This window comes from Pseudorca crassidens, chromosome 10 (assembly GCF_039906515.1).
Source record: "Pseudorca crassidens isolate mPseCra1 chromosome 10, mPseCra1.hap1, whole genome shotgun sequence".
Lineage (NCBI taxonomy): Eukaryota > Metazoa > Chordata > Mammalia > Artiodactyla > Delphinidae > Pseudorca > Pseudorca crassidens.
The window spans coordinates 16,301,847-16,318,589 of record NC_090305.1 but is presented as its reverse complement, the minus strand read 5'-3'; the positions used below and the strand labels follow the sequence as shown (position 1 = coordinate 16,318,589).

Below are 16,743 nucleotides of genomic sequence, written 5' to 3'. Positions count from 1 at the left end.
CTATGTCAGAACTCATGGTAATACTTAAAGTATCTAATTTCATCTATACCTCACAAATGACTGTAGACTTCTCTCTTACAAAGTGAGCAAGGGAAACAGAACAAAAATTTCAGCAGCAAAACAGAAAAAAAAAAAAAATCAAAGTGCCGAAGAGAGACAAATTCTCATCAACATAAAATGTAAATAAAAGAACATTTTTTTTTCCAGTTTTAGAAACTTGTTCTTAACAACACACAAAAGCACACTGACTCCATTATGAGAAGACATGATAGTAGTAAAGACAACATGAAAAGGAAAAACTGGTGAGGAAAGTCAGAAACTACTTAGGATGTTATCTCACAAAAATCTGTATGTGAATTTTTATAGTGGCTTTATTGATAATTGCCAAAATTTGGAAACAACCCAAAGGTACCCCAACTGGTGAACCCATAAACAAATTATCGTACGCTCATACAATGGAATACTACTCAGCAATAAAATGGAATAAACATGCAGCAATATGGATGAAACTTAAATATGTTACGCTAAGTGAAAGAAGCTAGACTGAAAGGGCTACATACTATATGACTCTATTTATATGTCATTCTGGAAAAGGCAAAACTATCAGGACAGAAAACAAATTTGTGGTTGCCAGGGCCTGCAGTGAGAAGCGGGCTGGACTGCAAAGGGACAAGCAGGGCACTTTTTTTTTTTTTTTTTTTTTTTTGCGGTACACGGGCCTCTCACTGTTGTGGCCTCTCCCGTTGTGGAGCACAGGCTCCGGACGCGCAGGCTCAGCGGCCATGGCTCACGAGCCCAGCCGCTCCGCGGCATGTGGGATCTTCCCAAACCGGGACACGAACCCGTGTCCCCTGCATCGGCAGGCGGACTCTCAACCACTGCGCCACCAGGGAAGCCCCCAAGCAGGGCATTTTTGTGAGTAGTACAACTGTTTAGTATCTTGACTGTAATCCCAGTTACAGTTTCCAAACAGAATGAATTTTAAAGTATGTAAATTTAAAAAAATGTTTAATCTGGAGGCAGAAATAGGAGATTTAAGATTGCATTAAAAATAAATTAATAAGGACTTAAGAAATAAAACCATAACAAATAACAACAACATGCTAGCAGAAAGGAAAAGCATTTCACAGAAAGCCATTTCTAGAACAAGCAGAATTCAAAGAGAAAAAGAGATAATATGGCTATTTACCTAGAAAGCCCAAAAGAACTAACTAAAAAGCTACGGGATTAATAATTAATAAGAAAGTTCAATCAAATGTCTGGATAAATACAGCAAAATCAATAGCCTGCCCATCTGTAAGTGACAGAAAACATAACCAAAAATGAGAATCCATTCACAAGAAGAGTAAGCTAAAAATAAAATCCTAATAAGAAATGTACAGAATAAAGAATAAAAAATGAAGGTTTATAGAGCTATGTACCATATACAGAGAATATATGTTTATAAACATATATGGTAAAGAAGGACTAATACACCAATGGAGAAAGGACGGTCCCTTTTCCAGTCATCCCTGAAGTACAGTCCCAGACCAGCAGCAGCAGCAGCATCTTCGAACTTGAAAGAAATTCAAGTACTTGAGCTCTACTCCAGACCCACTGAATCATGAACTCTGGGGACGGGGCCCAGCAATCTGTTAAATAAACCCTCCAGGTGACTGTGATATTCCTTTAAGTTTGAGAACCAAGATGCTGATGTTGTTTGGTCTGGGATCACACTTGGAGAATTGCTAGTCTATTTAATGAATAGTGATGGGACAAAGACTTAGCAACTGTCTGGAAGGACACCATATTAAATCCTCATTTTTTATATACATATAGTTTATACTTAAGGATATATATGTATATATACACATATATATATTTTATCCTGACATAAGTTCCAGATGGAGAAAGAGTAGTTAAGGAAGATGCCTGGATAACTTCCTCAAGTCCTCAGAGAGCTGGTGATCCCTTGCCGAGGAAGCCCCCAAACCCATCCAGCAAAGTCACCTGTGGATGTTCTCCCACCTGCTGAGTTGCTCAGGTGTTGCAGGAACCAACAATAAGTAATTTTATAATCTGTTTCTTTAAGCCTCATGGGAACTCATTTAGCAACCCTCCCCCCTTCATAACATATAAATCAATCATTTGACTTTTAGATAGTCGAGCTTCAAATATGTTTTCAGACCTACATTATATATGAATTCAGGGGGCTTTATATAGCCCATATAAGATATATAGGTCACAGAGAAATGTATAAATAACAGAAAGACCAGTATTATGATATAGCATCTTGGTTTCACATTAAAATACTGTAAAAGCTGAAAGAATTTAGTTTCTTTGTGGGGTTAAAAAAAAACAAACCCATAACATAAAATACATAGAGCTGCTTACACTCTAACCTCACATTCCCATTCTAAGTATTCTGGAGCCTTCGGCAAACTTCTTCATGCTGATGTGTAAGGAAATTACTTACAAAAATTCCAATATAATAAAATATCCCAGAGTGCTTCTGTGTGTGTGATGTGGAAGACATGGAATTTATTTATAAAAATAAAAATCTTTATTTAACAATAAAATATTTAACATTTTAATAATAAGATATTTAATAATAATAATTACTAAAGTCACAACCTCTGAGAAAAATAAAACAACTATCTTGGTGAACTAAACACTGGAAAGCAATGGCAAGAACACGGCAGACAACCCTGCTCATAACAGTCAGGGAGGCCTGAAACTGAGGAAGACAAGAGGCACATAGATGTAAAACACGGTAAGAGAAAATGAGGGAAGGGTGGGAATAGAGAGAGGATAACCAGTATCTCAATTTTGTGCTGTAATTGAGAAATGGACAGTCAGGGTAAACCTTTTAATTGACTGTGAGGAAAAGGATCTGTTTAAAAAACTTTGTCAACTTCCTGGTTTTGATAGGTTGGATTCTCTCACTAAATATCACTCCAGGATACAGGCAGCAAATAGCAGGGATTATTGCACAGAATAGGAACCGGAAGTCCAGGGAATCAGGGATGACTTCTAAAACCAGAGAGGTAAGAAAAGTCAGAGGAGGTCAAGGGCAAAAAGTCTCGAAATCCAGCAAGGATATGAAGGAATTTGCTGATAAAAAGGAGAATGAAGTTTAAATTAATTTCAAAACACCAAGCAGAGACAGCAATAAGCCTGACCCCAGGACATACATTTTTGCTTCCTGCATAAATCTTTGAATCGCAGGCTCTTCATTTATAAAAGCAGGAATAATAATTACCAAAAAAAGCTGTTTTGAAGATTAAATGGCTTAAAAACTGTTCAAGCACCTTGTATGTAACAGACAGGAAATATTATTTATTGAGAGTTTTTTTAAGCATATATGAGCCATTTTAAACCCAAGAGGTATATTCTGTTCATCTTAACCAGGGAGTACCAATACTTTAAAACCACATGGAGATTCTTACTTACCTTCCTCCCACTTCCAAAGCGTTATCTGCCCCTTTTAGGGAGCCTGGCTTTGTCAGTGGTACTAGTGGCTTTCTGGGTCTACAAAAATGGGAGCAGAGCCCACCTGAACATCAGTCTTAAGACTGTGTAGATACTTCTCTGTCCTCTTAGTACTGAAACAATCTCTGATGGGAGAGATGTATTTAAAAACATAGGGTTGTTATAGTTGGCTTTAAAGATCTATTGACTTATTCAACAATTGAAGGAGTGCAGGATAACAGTGCAAAGCTGCTTGCTATATATGTAGGAATGAGGGCAGAGTAGGTTAGCATAGAAATGGCTGCTGGAGATCAAAGTCTGCAGGGGAACAGGGAGAAGCTTATTAGATAACAGATAAGAAAGGCATTCAATCTTGCTGTTCTCAGTTACTAAAGTCTAGTTCCCCACTCCTTTCCAACAGCAAAATTTTACTTAGAACCTATATGTATGAGACAGTACATGGGATATGGACAAAAACATAAAATATTATTAGATATATGACAGTCTTGAGTAGAGAGAAATTATTTCTGTTTGGAGAAATCACCTCAAATTCCAAAATCAACGCGGCCATTTTGAACTCGGCCTGAAGGAAGGAAGAAAACCAGGTAAGCAAAGACCCATCATCTTGGTGGGAAAGCTTGAAACACATGTGGAAAAGTATAAGTAGGTGAGCTTGACGGGAGCAGCAGGGAGTGAGGTGGTCAGGCCTACGGCTGGAAATAGAGACCACAAGTGGCCTAGATTTCCAGGCTAAGGAGCTAGGATTATAACCACACAAAGCCAAATACAGACACTTCAAACATTCAAGGGCTGAGTCAACACCGGATGAGTATGACATTCTGCTTCTAAGAGAAGGAAGGCTCAATTAAGAGTGACCCCAATGCACATGTTTAAAATGAGAGCCGAGCCATGAGTCATGCGTGGATGAGTAATGGTGAGAAATGCACACAGAACCAATTTAGGGTCACAAACAGGTTCTCTGAGTTCACACTAAACTCCCACTAAGGAAGCAGAGTCAGGGCCAGCCAGAGTAATACACAGTGAGTCACTAGCAAATCTATGACACAGGTCTTTGCTCCAGGGCAGTGAGCTCAGGCAGGCCTGTATAATGGCCAGATCAGTACATCTCAGTCCTGGTCAGCCCGGGAGGACACCTGAAGATTCTGTGATGGTGGGAACAGGACAGAAATTTTAGACAAAGAAAGATCTGAAAACTCCCAGGATACTTTCACTATATTTAACTAAAAATTCCCTAAATTGGTCAGGTCATAGACTGCACAGGTGTCCATATGGCATGCACAAATCTGTCAGGGTCAGCATCACTATGGCCATCGAACAAGGGAGGCATTTTCACATCCCTGAGTCCTAACTGCTGTTACAAATATATTTTTTGGTGAAGTGTTGCATATTTTGTACCACTGGCTGCAGGAAGGCTTCCCTAACCACACTAGTCTTCCCTATCACAGCAATGATCAGATCACAATATAAATGCTTGTCTACTCTTCTATATTTACAGCAGTCCACACCATCTCCCCTCCACTCCCATTAGAATGTCAGCTATATGAAGCCAGAAATTATAACAGTCACAGCTATGTCTTCCTGTACCTAGCACATACAATACACTAAATAAATGTGTTGAATGAATAAGTGTATTGACTTTTAGCTTGTTCTGGCTAGCACATACATTTATAACATATAGAAGATTGATTTGTAAAAAGATTGATAGTAAAGAGGTAAGAGGAATACTCACAGGTATATGTGTGTGTGTGTGTGTGTGTGTGTGTGTTATACTGGGAACTGGTCAACCTTTTAACTAATTGTTTTCATTACTTAAAGGTGCTAAAGCAAAACACTTAAAATGGAGTATCCTCTTCAATGAGGAAAGAAAACAAAATGATTATACGCTGAATTCTAAATCTGTGTTACTACTTATAGAACCAGAATGTATTGAATTTGTATGACACTAACAATGTAAGGATTTAGGACACCAAAATGTTTCAATTCTGAAGCAAACAAACTTTTAGTAAACATTTGTCCTTTTGATAAGTCTACACCAAGGGAAAAAATAATAAAAGGCTACTAACCATATAAGTAATCTCTTATCTGTGAAATGAATATAGTGCCATTTAGGCACATTATTATAGAGTAAATGCTAAACCTTCACATCTGTTTCTTGGTTACTACTCATAGTATCACAGATCTTAACACGGTGTAGGAAAATCAACAGATACCTGGCTAGGGCTTATTCCCTCAGAAAGGCATAGTGACCAAATATGAGCCACTGTTGTTTTTCTTCGTTTACTTCCATGTTTTCAGGGCTATAGAAACAGTATCAGACCGAAGTGGCTTTCCAAGGTGTAAGAATCACCCCGACAATTCCACCAGGTAGATATCATCCCTTTTTTACAGATGAGGAAACTGAGGCTCAGAAGGTTTAAGCAACTTGTTTGACAAGATCACACACCTAAGAAATGAAAGACTCTGAATTCACATCTAGGTATGTTTGACTTCAAAGTTCAAATTCTTTCCAAGAAATCATTATATCCTCTAGGCTCAGAATAAAAGCTTTGGAAATGAAATACAAGAAGAAAAAAATATTAGGGAATTTAATCTAGAGTATAAGATTTCCCAGCAATGTACAAATACTGCCATTTAGCCTAAAATATGTCTACTAGATAAAAGATGGGTACAAGTTTTTTCCTCCAAGGATGACTCCATGCTCAACAGTAGTGATATCCTGCATGTTCTGACCCCTTAGCAGCAAGTGGTGGTACCCATCTTCCTCATTCGTACTGTAACATCTGTACACAAAGTATACCCTTACCTCCTGCCCCAAGTGTAAGGATCTCTGCTGCTTAACAGTGCAGTGACTTCTCTAATGACCAGTCCAGCCCTGTCGGTCTAAACTACAGGTTCTCAGATTTATCAGCAGCAACCAACCCACCAGTGTGTTCAGATCCTGAGTCAGCTTCAAAACCCCAGCAGCAGCTGGTAAAATGGAATGCTAATTCATTACAGATGGCAAAACACTGCCTAACATTTTAATTTATTTACATTTTCAGAAATTTTGAATCTGCAGTTAGATCGCCAAATTATTTTAACATGTAAGTTTAGCCTTTTCCAATTCAGTCTGTGCTCAATAAAAATTAATGTTTACATGTTAAAAATTCTTTCAACAAGCCCAATTAGTCCTATATTCCCACAGTTTATATCTTAAAAGCTATTTAAGCTGGTGAGCTTTTTTTCGAATTTCTTATTATACAAGCCACACGCAGAGATGGGACAAAATTAGGCCTACTTCATACCAAAATTTTTCAAACCGAACTATTACATATAAGGATAATTTTCAGTACTTTCCACAATTGCTGTGTTTAGCAATGTGAGACCAGTAAATTAATAAATTGTAAGACTATTAAATAGTTTTATAGGCTCCTATTTTTTTCATTAGTTAAGGTAATGGGGACAGAAAACACATTACTACTTAATTTTTTAAAGCCAAGTGAACAGAGAAAGGAAATACGTACCCAAATTAAATGCTTATAGCGTTGCTGCCCCCTCCTGGTATCAGTCTTCCAACCTTCCCCCCCAACATATCTCAGAAACAACAGTGAAGATGAAATATTTTAAATCTAAATACTGAAACATCTTCTAAGAGCTTCTATTATTTTTTCTCTTATCAATTTCAAAGGTCTACAGAGACATATAATTATCAGGTGATATACAACCATTCTCAAATCCCCAGTGATTCCTGGGAGCAGATGACCTTGCTACTTACTTATTAAAAGAGCTGGAGAACGTTTGAAAGTCTTTAACCTTCCTTCCATCACTTCAAAATTTCTTTCTTTTTTTTTTTTTTTTGACATGAACTCTCCTTTTCGTGTCACAGTAACAAGTGTTCCTGTTCTTTTGCTTATCTAACCTTACTATCCTTTCCCATTTCCTTCAAAATTGCTCTCCCATCACATAAGATCCATCTCTCTAGTAAGACCAAAATCTTTATTTCTACCTCCTTTTTCCTTGTCATACAGAAACATGCGTAAATAGCCCCTAATGTAAAAACAGTGTTCCCTCCATACAATTTCATCATCTACCACACCATTTCCATTCTTTTTTCCATAGTCGGGGGCACCAAAGGGTAGTTTTTATGGGGCTTTAGCAATCTCCCCCTGTCCCCACTCCCAACCCCAATTATTTCCTTCTGTATCCCTGGCCCAATGTCCTTCAAGGCAGTACAAATAAGCATAACTCTAAGTGGAATCAGTATGCTTGGTTTATATACGCGAATTTTTTGTTTTTTTTCTTTTTCTTTTTCTTTTTTTTGTGGTACGCGGGCCTCTCCCGTTGTGGAGCACAGGCTCCGGACGCGCAGGCTCAGCGGCCCTGGCTCACGGGCCTAGCCGCTCCGCGGCATGTGGGATCTTCCCGGACCGGGGCACGAACCCGCGTTCCCTGCATCGGCAGGCGGACTCTCAACCACTGCGCCACCAGGGAAGCCCAGTATGCTTGTTTTAAAACCACAGCTTCCTCACCTGGAACTGCCACCCTTAAGATCCTTCTACACAGACTTCTGGGCCAGGTGCTACTCCTTAACCTCCAAACCTTAGCTACTTTGATTTCCTTGCCTCCCCTTAGCTACTAATTTCACTGCAATCCAACTTCCTCTGCAATCACTTGCCCAGGGCCTCTTGAAAGTTAAGAGAAACCTGGTCACTCACATTTTTTAAGGCTCAAAGAATATTAAAAATTAAGCAAGGTCAAAACAGTGTTACAAGAATTGTAACAGGAAACAAAGCAATGCCTTTTAAAACACCCACAGAAATAAATACAATGACTAAGGGCCCTGGTAGATGAAAGGCTGGGCAGTGGTCTTCCTTCACTTGCCTTTGATGGGCCGTGCTCTAAGTTACTGATTCTCAGCACTCACTGGGAGTAACATGGTGGTCAAGATCACAGGCTGTGGAATCACCATTTCTTGGCTGTGTACATTGGGGCAAGTTATTTAACTCTTTGTGATTCAGTTTTCTCATTTGTAAAATAGGGAGATTAAAATACATACCTCATAGGGTTCTTATAAGACCATGATTATAAATATCATCAACTTAAAACAGTGTCTGGCATATAAAAAGTCATACATGTACACACATATACATATATACACACATATATACATATATACATACATATATATATATATATATATATATATATCAGCTACTGTCGTCATCATCATCATCATCCGAGTGCTTTTTCGAAGCAGATTTCCAGGCACTGCCCTAGTCCTAGAGACCTGTGATAAAGAGTTAACAAATCGACATTTTGGACAAGCTTTCTAAGGCCATTCTTAGGCACACTAAAGTCTGGGGATGGCTACTACAATGAAATTGTTCTCTTCAGGTAATCAATGAGCTCCTAATTGTCATATCAATGATATCTTCTTAAATCTCATCCTACTCAACCTCTGCAAAACAGATGGCATCTCTTCAGTTTTCTGCTTCAAAGTTTGAGTCCCGGGCTTCCCTGGTGGCGCAGTGGTTGAGAGTCCGCCTGCCCATGCAGAGGATGCGGGTTCGTGCCCCGGTCCAGGAGGATCCCACATGCTGCGGAGCGGCTGGGCCTGTGAGCCATGGCCGCTGAGCCTGCGCGTCCGGAGCCTGTGCTCCGCAACGGGAGAGGCCACAGCAGTGAGAGGCCCGCATACCGCAAAAAAAAAAAAAAAAAAAAGTTTGAGTCCCCAATCCTCACGTAAACTTGAACTTTTTAAGAGAGCACCAGATGAGAATTTGGAACGGGCAGCTATGTTTTTCCACAAAGAAAGACTTCCAACACTACACTGAGCCTAAGCCTAAAACTGCCTTTTCCTCTAAAACAAGATGCTCCTGTTTCAATTTCCATTTCCTTTTACAATCAATCAGACCACAAATTCCAGTCATTTATGACTGTGTGTTTCTTTTTTCCACCCTCCAATTTTGAAAAATCTGTATTCTAAAGTATCCCTTGGTTCTAACTCATCCTTTTCAAAATTCCCAGTGCCAAGTTCAAGTCTCTCACCTGGATCATTTGAACAGAACAGCCTTTAATAATCTCATTCTTCTCCAATGTTTTCCCTTTTCTAATCATCCTTCATATTATTATACAACCTGAATTATTTCCCTAAAATGTAGATTTGTTCCTACGTTCTTTCTGATTAACAAAGAAAAATTTTATTTCCTTCCAATAATTACAAAATAATGGTTAAGCTTCTTAGCTGTGGACATAAAGCTTCAATAATTGGGCCTCTATAGACTCATCACCGCCATGCACCCAGCTATCCAGACTGCGCTGTGTTCCTAACGAAAACACGCATGTCCAACTCCTTCAGTATTTGCTCGTATTTTTTCTGCAGCCTAGAATAGAAATGTCCTTTCCCACATTACCATCTACCAAATCCTACATGTCCTTTGAAACCTAGATTAAAGGTACCTCCTAGAAAATCCCGCACCATCCTAAAAGCCAAAATTAATCTTTCTCTGCACTCTGATGACTCTCACTAAATTACTTTTACTTAGTTCTGAGTACAGTTTTGATAATCAAAACTATAATCAGAAAAGTGCAGATTAGGAAAAGTAAGCTTTTCAGAGTTAAGAAAACAAAGTACTGCTGCTCTAAAGTATACATTTTAAATTAAAATATTTTTAATAATACAAGTTGCTGAATATATTTTTAAAATATGGTATACTTTTGTGGCTACAATCTTCTATAATTAAAGATATATAAAACTGTGTAACTACAATCTCTGAGGAATAAATATGGTTGGAGCTTTCCTGTTGCTCTCTGTTTGGACAAAATAATTTCAAGATTTCAATTTAGGCATCCCCTAAAGCTCAGGCCACATTGTTTGAGAACTCCAAGCCTACTGTGTTCCTAAGCATTCTTTGCTCACAGGTAAAGAGACAGATATTTTGTCTGTAAAGTAAGTGAATGTTATAGACCTGTGACACAGATAGATTTGACAGGAAATTATATTGATTTCATGGAAAATTCGTATTCTACTTCAAATAAAACAGTAAGTACATTTGGAAACATAAGTAACAAGGAACTATTGAGTATAAGACTGTAAGACATAGCTAATGTTATAGGAGGGGATGGACAGAGGTAGCACTGAAGAGCCCACTGATCAGGGGTCTTGGTCAAGGACTAATAAAACACAAACCAGCTGGTCTGAGTCATTTTTGTATTTTGTTCATGTTGATAAGTGTGTGTATTAGCTTCTGTCGTTGTTGTTTACATCTTTTCCTTTGTTAGGAAAGCTTGTTGAAAGTTACCTATACTCCACCAGGGGTTCTTATTTTGGGTACAAAAGCCCTGAAGGTATGACACACTTGAGGGGTGAAGGAATGAATGCGTGAACTTGAATGAGAAAAAAAAAAGTCACAACTTTGTTTTCATTAATCTTTTGCCAAATTTTTGCATTTTTACAATTATGCCAACAAGTTACAGGTATTTGCAGTATCTGTGTTTTTGTCCATAAAAATTATAGTTTCATATCACATTACAGTTATTCCAGGTATTGTGAAATATCACTATTAGGAAATTATTAAAATTATTAGACACATAGCTGCATCTTGCTATTTAATGTACTGATAAAGAAACACATATCACAAAAATGTCCTTTCTGAACACTGATGATATTTCAATATAATTTGTTTTCTTTTAAAATCTTATGTATTTTATGTATTTAAAAATACCATCATGAGAAGGGATATACATGTTAAGTATTTCTCCTAATTGATTAATACCCTTCAGTTGGCATTTCTAATCTATTAAGTATCTTGGAACTGTGTAGGTATATGTCCACCCTTGCCTTTGAGGAATATGCAGTGCTAGTAAATAAAGGATGATGACTTATTGCTGTGTTTTCCTGTGCAATGGTTTCTGTGAAGATAACCTAAACACTGGAGTATAGGTTCTTAATCATATTTGTTAGTAAAGAGAACCGTAACAGCAGCAACCACCCAGTGAGTGCCCGTTCACAGGCACCCTGTTAGAGATACGTTATCATGTGTTCTCACAATTTGTGCAAAGCAAAGAATTCTTATTTCCAGGTTATAGATGAGAAGACTGAGGCTTGAAAAGGTTAAATTACTAGTTCAAAGTCACATATCTGGCTAGTGGCCAAGCCAGGATTCAAATAATTTGACCTCTTGCCTGGCCTTTGCTAAGCTCACAGCCTAGTAAATAGGTGATCTAGCTAATGTCTGCTGGATGTATGAGAGGAAAAAAAAAAAAAAAATCCTGATATTTAAATGCTCTGAATACAAATGAGTAAACTTTAGGAGAGAAATAAAGTATTGCTGATGTACCTTCTGTCCACCACCACACTACATATTAAGTAATAATCAAGTAATTTCCCAAGAGATAACTTACAAGGAGTTTTCAACCTCTTCTCATTTGCTGCCTTACATGAATTTATAATAGAAAGGAGGGGGAAATGAGATACATTTTATTAATGTTTTAGGAGCCTTATTCAAGATAAACGTGAAACAAAAAGTTAGTTGGGTAGTAAATTGCTTTTAACTCTCTCCTTCCATGGAGCTGGAGGTAGCTGGTTACTAGGCTGAGATCCATCGACGGGATGTTAAGGTGGCAGCACTGTCACTGAGAGAAAAGCTCTCCAAGCCTCTGTGCAAGCCCACTGACAAACACTGACCGCAGGGGCATAGCTGGGGGCGTTCATGTAGTTTTTGGAAGAAGCTAATATGTCTTTCTCTCGTTTTCCATTTTAGAAAAATTCATGGAAATGGAATGACAAAATGCATGGGGATTCTCCTGGTGGAAAATTTAAATAGGGGTATTTCTGTTATTTATAGAAAGCTCTTAGAGAACCACTCAGACCATACAAATATTACACTTGTATTTATTAAAGAGATTGTGAAATCGCTAATCTAATGTCAGTCAGATGCAAGCAGAGAGTCCAGAAGACCGCCCAAATTATTCTGGTACACTGAACCCTGGTATAAAATAATATATGGTGTAAAAAAGTTGGCCATTAGATGCTACTTTATTGTTACTTCTCGTGTTACATGAATGTATACTATAGATTCCACTAAAATTTTTCATATTAAAATTCATATTAATAAAGAAAGCAGTCATGTGTGAACTACCTACAACATTATGCTAGGTGCCTTAAAAATATTTTTCTTAATATTAGTGAAAATATTTATAAAATTCATTTAGCACATTTAAAGCATTTTACTTTCCTATATATACAACTTCAAGTATCATTTTTTAAAAACCATTTTAACCATTCTTAAGTGTACAGCTCAGGGGTATTAAGTATATTCATACTGTTGTACAAATAACTTATTCCTCAGCTTGACTGAAAAATAAATTTTTGTTATATTTGAGACAAAAATTACATCAGCCTGTAGAAATAAGACATGTAATTTTTTAAAAATTACAAAAGATGCACTTTTGTAATTTTTTATAAAATATTCTTATTTATAAAACATTTTGGAGAACAATGTGCATTTAGTCAATGTGAACAGCTATTTTAATTATTTTATTAAAAAATAACGACAAAAGTGGTGAATCATTTAGAATTAGACAGTCATGTGGATATTACTAAAGACAGCTTTACTCAAAAAAAAAAATCAACTCGATGATTGGTTTTAATATATTTCACATAGCTGAGACTGTGAATTACATCATATCAATACCACTGTTGAAAGCAACTCCCAACTAAAATGAGATGAGATACTGAACAGATGAAGTGCTGTTCAAAGTCAATGTAGCCCAGACTTAGAGGACAGAAGAATTAATGAGAAAATGAGAATCTAACAGATGGTGCTGCACGATTCCTCGCTGCACATCCACCACCTCAAGCAGCTTCTATACATGCAAAGCCCCAGGGCCCCACCTGGTAGCAGCATAATTACCCTAAATGTGCACTTATGTTTCATTACACCTTGGCCATTACTATGTGCACTGATTACAAGTATCAATCCCTTTCATTTTCATACACCTCTGCAGTTCCATAGCATTCAGCTGTGAAAACTCAGCACTCTGGTTGCTTCTAACATGCGGCCCATGCTGATAAAACCGCAGAGGGTAAATTATTTGTCACTCTACAGGGTGCCAATTCAGTTTGATAAGGATGACATCATCCCCATTTTACCAATAACAATGGTACTAACAAGAACGTGTAATCAACAAACCTCAGTCCTCCGCTAGCCCTGGCAGGTGCAACTCTTTTTATGCTAAAAATAAGCCAACATTAGCTTCCAGCTCAAAACTATTTCTTTTATCACAATGCTAAGCAGAAGTTGGCTTCCATAAGGCACTGCAGCTGCTGCCGCCGCCGCCGCTTCTGCAGATGCCTGCATTAATTGTATCAAGGACATACTGAAATAAGTGCTTATTCAGCACAATGGCTATTGGGGAGCAGCTGGAGGCACAAGACAAACTGTCTTGAAGAGAATGTACCAACCCAGTGTGTAAATTACAATGATGAAGTACAAAGAGAGTCTAAGTTTAAGGGCCTAATATAACTTCAGAACAGCATGAAAATTTAGTGTTATCAATGGAGTCTGAATGCAAGTATTTCTGAAGTAAGGAACAGACACTTTCAGATTTCACTAAAACCACTTTTAGAATGGGGGTGATATTTAGTACCCCTTCGACAAAGTACAAATAAAAAAGTTACCATAAAAATATCAAATTGATACTGCTCTCCTTCTATGTATAATCATAATATAATTCCCCTCCTGTGTGTGTGTATAGGCAGTGTGTATATTTCAAAGACTTAAACAGCAATATAATAATAACATTGTTTATTACACAGAAGCAACATGTGGCTCAAAAGAAAGGACTGATTTGTCTAGCTTTCTTCCTCATCCCCTTACTACTTATTCATGCCCCCTTCATACATGTGTTTTATTTATGTTCTTTAGTCATATCCCTTCCATTTTCTAACCCTTACATTAGAGAGCAAAAATGAATTAACGGTGATTAAAGGCTATTCCAGGTGATAGGTTATTATGTAGCATTCAATTGTGCCAATTTGGGTGGGGATAGGAGAAATGGGTCCATAAAGGTCCTGCTGGAGAGGAATGCACTATGAAGTCAGAAAAACACTACGGCCGGATAATGACATCCCATGATTCTTTGCCAGCCTTCACCATGGTCTCCCCAAATAATACATACCCTCTCTAGAAGGGACTAAGGATGGCCATACTTCTGCATTGGTTCAGAAACCAACCTGAAAACAAACAGTGGGCCTAATAATACATCAACATATCTGAACTGACTTGTAGTTGAGATCATGACCAAGCTGCTCTACATCTGCATCACAGACATCACTCCCACACAGGTTGCACTTCATTCAGGAGCATGGTTTTTGAACTTCCACAAAATGATCCACACTCCTGGTAAAGAATCACACTTCTACAAATTAGAAATGACCTCAAATCAAAATAATTAAGTTTTTCAAACTTTTCAAATATTCATTTACTAAGACAGTAGATCATTATCATCTCCAAATCCACAAAGGTTATACCACTAGTAATTGGCTTTCTTTTAGGTGACATCTTGGACACACAAACAAAGATTTAGTCATTTACAACTAAAAAATTACAAGAGACTTACTCTGCATCACACTGAAATAAATGCTGAGCTGCTGGCTAAACTCATTCATCAGATAAATGACTTGATCTTCCACTTTAGCCTTGAAACACAGCTACTCAAATACAAATACAAGCATCAGAAAATTCAAATTGCTTCTTTCCACACTTTCAAAGTATCAAAAAATAGTTAAAAACACAAATGGTAAGTCTTGAATGCCAAAAGTCTACTATACAAGTCATTAATGCATGGCAAGTACAGTTTAATTTTAGCTAAGTGCAAAAAGGGTACTTTACATGAGGAGACTAGGATGCATTTGTAGAAACACTGTTAAAAGCACACAGAGACAATAATAACTGTACTTGTAATCAGTGCTGGGAACCAACACCTTACTGCTTCAGTAATAATTTCCATCTTTATGTAGCATTTCCTAGCACAATTGCCATGATGCTAAAATGTTATTATGGTCATATTCAAACCATTATATCATCTGCAATCCCATAAAATAACAATTAACAGTATGTCTTCATTCAAACGATATACAGCTGAATTTTAAAGTTTCTAACCAATTTAATCACAATGGCTACCACTCAGATGATTCCATTCACTTATCCATAACCTGACTATCTATAAAATAGCATCCCTAAGAATATTTGAGGGGTTAGAAAAGATACATTTAAACCAGAATAAAAATAAAATTCTGGTGTAAACCACAAAGCAAGATAGTCATGCTCCAAAGTCTTAATAGTTTTTTATTTCTGAAAGTGTTTTCTTCTTTGAACGTATTTGATATTTGATGGATGTATTAGCTCTTGAGCAGCATTTATCATGTTTATTTTTAATAGGGCTCCCTTAGAACAGCTGCCTAAGATGCTAATCTTTTCTTTTTTCTTGGGCCTTTTGTAAATATTTGAAATAGCTATTCATTAACAGTTGCACGTTTATTCAGTCCTGTTGTACGGCTTGTGAACTGGAATTAGCTTTTATTTTATTTTTTCTATCTGTTGGCCAGACTAGAGAAACCCTGCTGTTTGGGTTCAATCTGTCAAGGTTCAAATTATCCTCCAACTGAGAGCTAATCAAGGGCGTCTGACCTGGTTTGCAAATAAACTAGGAACAAAAGTGGGTTTATTTTTTCTTTCTTTGGAGCACTGGTTCTCAAAAAGTAAAGCCAAACAAGAGTGGGTCACAAATGCAATTGCCTAAAATTAAAAACAGACACAACTGGCAACTGAAGATGAACTGGATTTACTTGGCATTTCGGAAGTACCCAGTTTTGAAGCTATAAATCCACTTTTTAATAGGAATTGGTTTCCAAATACATTTCAAATTAAAATTCACAGTTCATTTAATGCAAATCCGCAGCTGAGCAGAACACAGATTTTAGGCAATCAAGCTACTCTGATGGGTACCCTGGAAACTTTAAGTATCTTCATGGATGCAAAGCCTCAAGGTAATAGTTACACATAGTAGAACTAATCTTTCTGCATCATTAACATCATTACTATATTCATTTTACGTACATTTCTAAACTATGAAATACAGTTTTATTTTCTTTTAAATATTTTCAATCTCCAAACTTGAAAAGAACAGGTATTTCTACAATTTAAGCAGAGTTTGTTTTAAATGTACCTTAATGAACTACTTAATGAATGTACTTAAATGTAGTCTATTTACTGACACACATATTAAAAT

At 37.2% G+C, this 16,743-nt stretch overlaps 1 protein-coding gene across 5 annotated transcripts in view; it reads right to left on the bottom strand.

The window, feature by feature from the left end:
• Nucleotides 1-16,743, bottom strand: part of CDKAL1 (CDK5 regulatory subunit associated protein 1 like 1) — a 650,929-nt gene that overhangs the window by 336,754 nt on the left and 297,432 nt on the right. The window lies entirely within an intron of this gene.